Source organism: Sander lucioperca, chromosome 4 (assembly GCF_008315115.2).
Source record: "Sander lucioperca isolate FBNREF2018 chromosome 4, SLUC_FBN_1.2, whole genome shotgun sequence".
Taxonomy (NCBI): Eukaryota; Metazoa; Chordata; class Actinopteri; order Perciformes; family Percidae; genus Sander; species Sander lucioperca.
The window spans coordinates 42,102,039-42,110,908 of NC_050176.1; the positions used below are offsets into that span (position 1 = coordinate 42,102,039).

The 8,870-nt window shown below is 40.1% G+C and overlaps 1 long non-coding RNA gene across 1 annotated transcript in view; it reads left to right on the forward strand.

The window, feature by feature from the left end:
- Positions 1-555: 555 nt before the first annotated feature.
- LOC118494911 overlaps positions 556-8,870 on the forward strand; it is a 13,385-nt gene continuing 5,070 nt past the window's right edge. Inside the window, exons 1-2 of the long non-coding RNA XR_004897119.1 lie at positions 556-663; positions 4,709-4,713. This is a non-coding gene — a long non-coding RNA (uncharacterized LOC118494911). The remainder of the gene's footprint in view (positions 664-4,708; positions 4,714-8,870) is intronic.

An 8,870-nucleotide genomic window follows, 5' to 3' on the forward strand; every position in this document is an offset into this window, starting at 1 on the left:
GATGGTTGTAGCTATAGCATATAAATCACCGCAGTATTGGACGTTAAATATGTGCACAAGAAAGCTACGGGATTACTGTGGGGGGTTTGATGAATGGCTAGGTTAACAGATGATTTGACAACAGTGTGATAATTAACAGAACATAATGACACGCTAGACAAACATTTACACTCAGTCTTTGAGAAATGAAATAGGTAGCGCATCGCTACCGTGACGGAAGCTATGCGCCCCGTCACACAGATTCATACAAAATAATATGAATAAATTATGATAAATATAGTGGATAAAGATGAGACTTTGTTGATCCCGTGGTGAAATTCACAAGCTACCTGCCAAGTCATACTTCCGCTTTTATTTTGGTGAAAGTAACTCAAAAGTAATGCCAAAGTAGTGTAAAGCATTACAATTCAGAGACATTAATATATCAATATAAATGTCTCTGAATTGTAATGCTTTACACTATATATATAACTAATTACTCTCAAAATACAGTAGCTAGTAATCTATAATGTATTACATTTTGGAAATAACTTGGCCAACACTGTTAGTTTAATACAATAACCTGAAATATTTCGGTAAGTGTGATCCTGTACAGACTCAACTGATCAGCAGTGAGAAACAGGAGGAGACTCTCCGTCCTACAGAGAACACAGAGACACTGAGGTACCAGAGCTAAACCCAAACCCAGGATAGAGAGGCTGAGTGAATGTGGTGTTGAAGGTGTGGAGGAGGATCAGTGAGTCAGAGGAGACTGAGTAGAAGGACAGAGAGCCAGCAGGACAGTCCACATACACTGCTACTCTACCAGAGATAGAGGAGGAGGAGGAGGAGGAGAGGACTGTTCTTCTCTTATTGTGCCAGACAGAGTAACTACCATCAGAGCACCTCAGACTCCAGGACTGATCATTATATCCAAACTCACAGTCATCACTGCGTCCTCTCCTCCTGATTCCTCTGTAATTCACTGATATATAAACATCTCCTCTCCTCTCGACCTCCCAGTAACAGCGACCAGTCAGACCATCTCTACACAGCAGCTGATGACAGGAGTCAAACCTCTCTGGATGATCAGGATATGGCTGATCCTCCTCCACTAATGTCACCTTCCTGTTGTTGTCAGACAGTTTGAGTTTTCTGTTCACTGTGTTTGATTCGAGTGTGAGTTCACAGGAATCTGACGGAGAGAAGGAGACACAACACAGCTGCAGTTATTAACCAATCAACACTTGATGACATCAGAGGGTTGAATGAGTGATGTCACAGTTACACTTCTTCAGACCTGGTGTCAACCATCTGACTCCAGCAGGCTCCATCCTGAAAGGAGGGGGGGCATTACATCACTCTCACACAAACAGCTTTGTTCTGATCAAATGTAGGGTTGGAATTTACTAATTTTATATTCATATTTGGGCTGTCAATCAATTAAAATATGTGATTCAGTTTAATTACCTTTAAAGTGCCCAATCATAACAAAAGTTATCTCAGGACACTTTCCAGATAGAGGAGGTCTAAGTCAGGATTTTATTTCATAATACGCACAACAACCATCAGCCCTCTAAAGCTGTTGACTGCTCCAGAAATTAGCTGATCTTATAATAGACTATTTGATGTGTATGAGAGTGTGTTCATAGTGTACTTTATCATATCATAATGACCAGGTCATGAGAATATTACTGAAACTACAGGTTGTTGTTTTTAGAGCCCGACCGATAAAGGATTTTTAAGGCTGATATCGATACAAATATTTGGGGATTTAAAAATCTGATATATCGGCCGATATACATATTTTTTTAAAAATCCAGAAATGCGTAACAAAACAAACAGGTTTTACCTTAGTTATTTGTAGTTATTTATGAGTCCTCACTAAAATAATATGATAATGCAGTTTAAAAATAAACTTGTTTGTTTTATTGTCACAACAGAACAGTCACTCAGAACATGGTTGAAGGGTGTTTCGTCTGTTTTTATTTTATTTTTTAAATATTCATTTATCTGCCATTATAAATGCCGATACCGGTAGTTTGGAAAATGCCTAATATCGGCCAATAATATATGTATCGTAATGTCGGGCTCTAGTTGTTTGATAGGATGGAGATGTCCGTCTCCAGGTCCTGATAAACTGATCTATAGGCTATATTAACGCTGTGTTATTTAACCAAAGCTGCATGACAATAAAAGCCCTACAGAGGGAAATGAATGAGATACACTTTGAAAATAGTGACAAAAACTTTGAAAAAAGCAGAAAAAAATCTTGGAAAAAAGTGACAAACTCTGAAAAAAAAAAAAGACAGTAGAAGTAACTGCAGCCTTGTAACTGAAAAACAAAAAAATCTTACGTACCCCCTGCAGTCCTCCAGAGTACCCCTAGGGGGACACGTACCCCCTGCAGTCCTCCAAAGTACCCCTAGGGGGACACGTTCCCCCTGCAGTCCTCCAGAGTACCCCTAGGGGGCAAGTATATCTCGCTGCAGTCTGCGGGAAGTCAGCCATTTTTTTTTGCTTACGTCATTCCCCATACGCTCTAACGGACCAAGACCGTTCTCTTAATACATCCATGACCAAGACAGCCTGGTAGAATTTTTTTACTATGAAGAAAATTATTTGGATAAATGCCATGTTTTTTATTTTGAATCTTTTCATTTTATTTGAACATTTTATATCTATAAATGTAAATGATCTGAAAGAAAACTGTATAGGCTAGTCACCAATTTAAAAATGACATGAAATTATATTTTAAAACTTTAAAAAAGGACTGACAAATAAGAAAGCCATCCGGACTCTGAACATTTACAATGCCTTACAACCTCTTTAATGTAAATTTAATGCGCCCCTTTTTTGTGTATGTATGTATGCATTTATTGTTTTCAATGTGTTTATGGATCTGTACTTGAATAATAAAGTTTTTTGAAGAAAAAAAAAAAAAAAAAAGACAGCCTGGTAGCGAATCTGATATAGCCTCTTGATTCACATTAGATAGAAACTGATGATGTGAATGTGATGAATATTTTAGGCTCAAAGTGTCCCACTCTAATCAGCTAATTAATCCAAAACACCTGCAAAGGGTTCCTGAGTCTTTAAATGGTCTCTCTGTCTGGTTCAGTAGAACTCACAATCATGCCAGATGCTCCTCGGATATTACCTGCACAGTAACACACCTAATCTAAGTATTTCAAAAGGGCGAACACACATACAGATGTCTAGATACAGTAAAATCGCTACGTGATTACCGTTATATCCGAGGGTTGAAGTTGCATTTTAACGGGACAGTGCAAGTTGCTGCTGTGGTTTAGCTGAAGCTAACGCAGCCTGAGCTTTCACGTTACAATATAAAAGGTGTTGACCGTTGACTTAGCTAGCACGCAAACAGTTCATTTACAAGTAGGCTACTTCCATACTTTTTAGCATTGGCTAATTAGCAACCTGCCTGCCATCAGATGTAGCTTCCGAGCTAGCTAGCAGCTAGCCCCAGAAGCTCATGAAAACGAGGCTTTCACCGGAGCAGTCTTACGTTATTTCCGAACCACTCTTTTCGTTTCAAAGTCGGAAATCAAATGAACGAAAAATTACACGGGCCCAATTACAGTTCACTGTTGTTGCATGAAATGTCGTTTGTGTTTAGCTTACATCAGTTTCTGTCATCTAATGTGAAACAAGAGGCTATATATCAGCTTTGCTACCGTCTTGGTCCGTTCGAGCGTATGGGGAGACGACGTAGGTAAAAAAAAAAATAAAAAAAATGACTGACTTGGATGTGGGCGGGGCTTGATGTCAAGCCCCGCCTTCCCGCAGACTGCAGCGATATGCTCCTCCTAGGGGGACACGTACCCCCTGCAGTCCTCCAAAGTACCCCTAGGGGGACACGTACCCCCATTTGAGAAACACAGAACTAGAGTGTAGTTATAGCATTTATAAAGAATTTATTTGTTCTTGTTGACTAAGCTAAAGCAGTTTGCCTACTGTTTCTCTAACATTCCTGAGGCAGTGATCTCCTTTGCTGTTTGTTAGAGAAGTTGAAAGAAAATCCCCAGTATGCACTTATTATTATTTTACTATTTTTTTATTATTTATTTACATATGGCTGTATATTAAAATATGTGGAGTATAGTTATATCATTTAAAAATCAGTTTGCCTGATGTTTCTCTAAGATTCCTGAGGGTGGGAGCAGAGGACAATATATAAATGATTCCCTCTAATAAACTACGGTCATGTAAAGCATGGGAATATCTGATTTTTTTCTATTCTAAAGAATCTGTTGTAGTTTTTGTTTAACTGTTAGACCAGGGTTCTTCAATATTTTTTAAGCCAAGGACCCCTTAACTGAAAGAGAGACAGAGCAGGGACCCCCTACTACATATATTGTAAAAAATTAAGTTGCATATTAAACTGGGCCTACAATAAAGTGTAGGGCGGCCTAATGCCTTTATACATACCTTTTTTAGTGCATAGAATACTAAGCTATTAAAATAATAATTTTCAGCATGATATTATAAATCATGTTTTAATGTTAAACTGTATCTGTGGATGGCTACATTAGTGACGACCTTACCTATAGGCCAGTCAGCCTATCATCAATGGGTATTTATATTTGCTAATAATATGTTGGAATCATGGTAAGACATTTTCATTTTTTTTTTAACTTTTCAAATATTAACAATATTTGGTGGCCCCCCTGCAGTGACTCTGAGGACCCCTAGGGGGTCCTCAGAGTCACTGTTGAAGATCCCTGTGTTAGACATTGTTTTTTTGGCATTATTGTAAAAGGTACACAGTCATTTTAATCTATTTTATTTTAATTGGAATTTTATTTTATTGTAAGATTACAACATGAGCACAAACTAAACTAAACCTGCAAGTTTAAGTTTTGGAATCCAACAAAGTAACCTACAGCAAAGTATGATTTTCATGATGTGGTGGAAGCAATCCATCTATTTATCTTCCTGAATGGGTGTGTCCCATTGCAGAATAAAATACTTCCAAATGCCCCATCCATCTTTACTCCTGTGTCATATATGAGTCAGTTCAAAAAATGAAGACTAAAAGAGACGGACAGACATGTTCCTCAAGATCTTTATTGTTGTTGTTGATACGTGAATTTAAAGTCTTACAGAATCCTTCACGTGGCTCTACATATTATTAAAGGTCCAATGTGTGTGAATTTCTCCCATCTAGCGTTGAGATCATATATCGCAATCAACTCTCTCGCGCCACGCAGTTCAAACTACTACGGTAGCCTTCACGCTTCAAAAAGCCGGTGTCTTGCTCTTTTCAAGACCTTTTTTCTTTTTCTGGGCGAAGAAGAAGAAGACTCCTGTTACTGAAATTTGGATTTTGAATACGTGGTCCTCCATGTTTCCTTCTTCAAACTTGCTGTGGCCGGGAAGCTACGATACCCATTACCAGCATTAGCAGCACCTGTGAGTTTATCGTGTGACAGCGAAAACGCGAAAGGTGGAGCAGTATGTCCTGTATGTCATGTCGGCTAACGTATTTCAAGATGGAGCATGAATATGGAGCGTCTACCCCAGTTCATGCAAACGCAAATGTAAAAATTCAAGCCAAAAGGAATACTTGGAATTGATGGTGGAGGTACATTTTCATGAAAAAGGAGAAGTTTGTGAACGGGCAACACAGATTTTGATAATAAACAACTAAACAAGTTACACACTTGGACTTTAAAGTATATCCTTCATAAAGAGCACAAATTAAACCAAAGTACAGCTAAGTTACGGCCATATTTCTTCCTCCAGTGTCCTGTTGTCTGTCATGTTGTTACTGTGGAAAAGAATTCGACCCACAGGAGCATTCTCCGTCCTCATATCTAAACCAGAGAAGGTAATGGTCGCCGTTTTAAACACGGGGCGTTGAATTTCCCGCTCCTCATTTGCATAAAGTTGAATTCAGGCGACTTATGGAAATCAGAAGCGTCAAGCTGGACTCTGGAAAAACTCCAGCACATCTTTTTAAAGTGAGCGATTGATCGGAAATAAAGATTCAGCAGCTGCAGATTATTTCTCACATAAAATGTTTTCAAAAACACGTTTTCAGTGAACATTTTTAAGGTAAAATAAGATGTTTCCAAACAAGCTGCTTTTGTTGGTCAGTTGTGAAATCCGGCAGCAGACAGAAACCACGAGCAGGGATTTAGATTGACACATTGATATTATGAATTTAAAAAACATTTCTGGCTGCCGATGGAGCTGAGCGGGGCGTCTTTAGATGCTGAGGGCAGCGCACTAGGAACTGACGGCCAGTCATCGCTCTCCGATCAGTTCCTGATGCAGTATCACCAACATCTGGAAACCTGTGCAGCTGTTACACTCACCTGCACACACATACACACACATACACACACACACACACACACACACACACACACACACACACACACACACACACACACACACACACACACAGAAATATACTGTAGGGATGCACCAAATCCAGATTTTTGGGGTTCGGCCGAATACCGAATCCAGTGGTTAAGATTCTGCCGAAACCGAATACTGAATCCTACTCCCATCCTCAGTCCATTAACACAGTAAACACATTAATGAAGTAAACAACGTCCACAGCCTCTAAAATAGTTAAATGTTTAACCGAGGGTTTCTTATATCACCTAGACTCAGGTTTGGCTTTAAAATAAAGACACAGGCTTCCAATGCTGGAACCAAGATGAAGCTGCACGTCTCACTTTAATCAACCCTAACACAGTCATCCGTCAGAAAATACAACACTTTATTCACTTCCGTTTTTCCAGTCACAATAAAAACTCTATGTTTACTGTAACTTCCTCTTATCCTTCAACTGAGAGTTTACACAATAAAATACCTTACAAATGTAACAACTTAATGTTGAATTCACATGCTCTTTTCACATCGTAGGAAATGCACATCGCTATCGCCAGATGAGTGACAATTTTGTTTGGCAAATTTTCACTAACCAGTGTATGATGAAGGCATGTTGGGGGGGGGGGTGAAATTAGAAAGCTAACGTTAGCTAACGAACAGCAGTCGCTGCGCTCCCACTGACTGTAGGGAGACTCTGAGAGAACAGCTGACAGCCGGGGAGAGGCACTGTCTGGTTAACACAGGTTTTTAGCTGTGACTGTCCTTCCTTTGCTGTACCTGGGGTTGCTGCGTTTTGGCTGCTGTCTGTAGATTCCTTCATGTGCAGCTCGTATTCATTCAGATGTTTTATGTGCAGGTGTTTTGGCAGCGGCGATGTTGTGTATTGTTTCTGCTCACGAGTTCCATTTTCACTTTCTCACAGCCTACTGCATTGAACGGTCCACCTACGTAAACACCTTCTAGGGTTCGGTTCGGTGGGAAAAAATTCTAAGGTTCGGCAGAAACCGAACCCGGTCAAAAAGCCCAATATTCAGCCGAATCCGAAGCCCAATACTGGATTTGGTACATCCCTAATATACTGTACCCCACAGAGTGAGTTCAACCTGACCAAAAATGTTAAAACGTTCCCAGAGTTGTTTAGTTTAAAGGAACATGCCGACTTATTGGGACTTTCTCTTATCCACCGTATCTCCCAGAGTTAGAGAAGTCCATACATACCCTTCTCATCTCCGTGCGTGTCGTAACTCTGTCTGATGCACCCACCACTAGCCTAACTTAGCACAGATCCTGGAGGTAACCGGCTCCATCTAGCCTAGCTTAGCACAGATCCTGGAGGTAACCGGCTCCATATAGCCTACTGCTCCCAATAAGTGACAAAATAACGCCAACATGTTCCTATTTACATGTTGTGATTTGTAGAGTCACAGCGTGTACAAATAACAAGGTCACATGAGACACAGCCATCTTCTAACCGTATACATACTGGGAACTATATTCTCAGAAGGCGAAGCACTGCTACCCTCTGCTACTTGGGCGGAGTGATTTGCGCAACACCTGAAAAGCACCGTTGTTACTCTCTGCTCCTCACCACGGGGCTTCTCAGGTGCTGCAAGCTTTTTCCTTTCACTCATTTATTTTCATTCCATTCTTATCTACGTATATATTATTTATTTATTTAATTTTTTCTTTAAATCATAAAAAGATGCAAATTTTTTGTGCTGTATTATGTACACCAATGTGTTCCTAATAAAAATTTAAATAAAAAAATAAAAGTAGTTTTAGTCGTGCAACAGAAAACTCAGATTGGACAGATCAGTCTAGCTAGCTGTCTGGATTTACCCTGCAGAGATCTGAGGAGCAGTTAACCATAGTCCTCACAAATCAGCCGGAGGTTAGAACGCCAACACAGAGAAAGATGAAGAGGACGGACATCTGGTCGAAATGAGGGACATCCGGCGGCACCGGAGCAATCCCGTAAATGAAACGTCGTGGATATAGACGACCCTGACCATATATAGATATTTCTCATATTGTGTTGTCTGGCAGGAAGTGGCGGTGCTGCGTTCAGGTGAACCTCGGTTGGCTCCGTGAGATGTTCAAAGCTCACAGTTGCCAGCTGAGATTAAACTGCATCGCAGCTGTTTCCTGTGAACACAGCATCCTCTGCAGACCGCTTGCTGTGTCTTAAGTACAGAGACAAATATATTTTCATTCTTTTCTTTCACTTTCAAATCTTTGAACTGAAGACAGTTGCCTGTTCTCAGGCCGCCAACAAGAAGAACAACTCAGATCTTTAGTACTACGCATTCTCATCAACGGGTTTGTGTAACACCGGCCGGTCACGTGACGCCGGCTACAGAGCTCCGTGAACTGTTGATCCTTCCTCATGTTTTTATTTAGCATTTCCGAAGTTTTTATCGGAATTTCTTAACGGAATTTTTTTACGTTTTGGTGGCTTTTTCTAAAACTTTTTGGTCACTTTTTTGTCACTTTCCCCCCCTACTCTCTGAGTAGAAGTATGA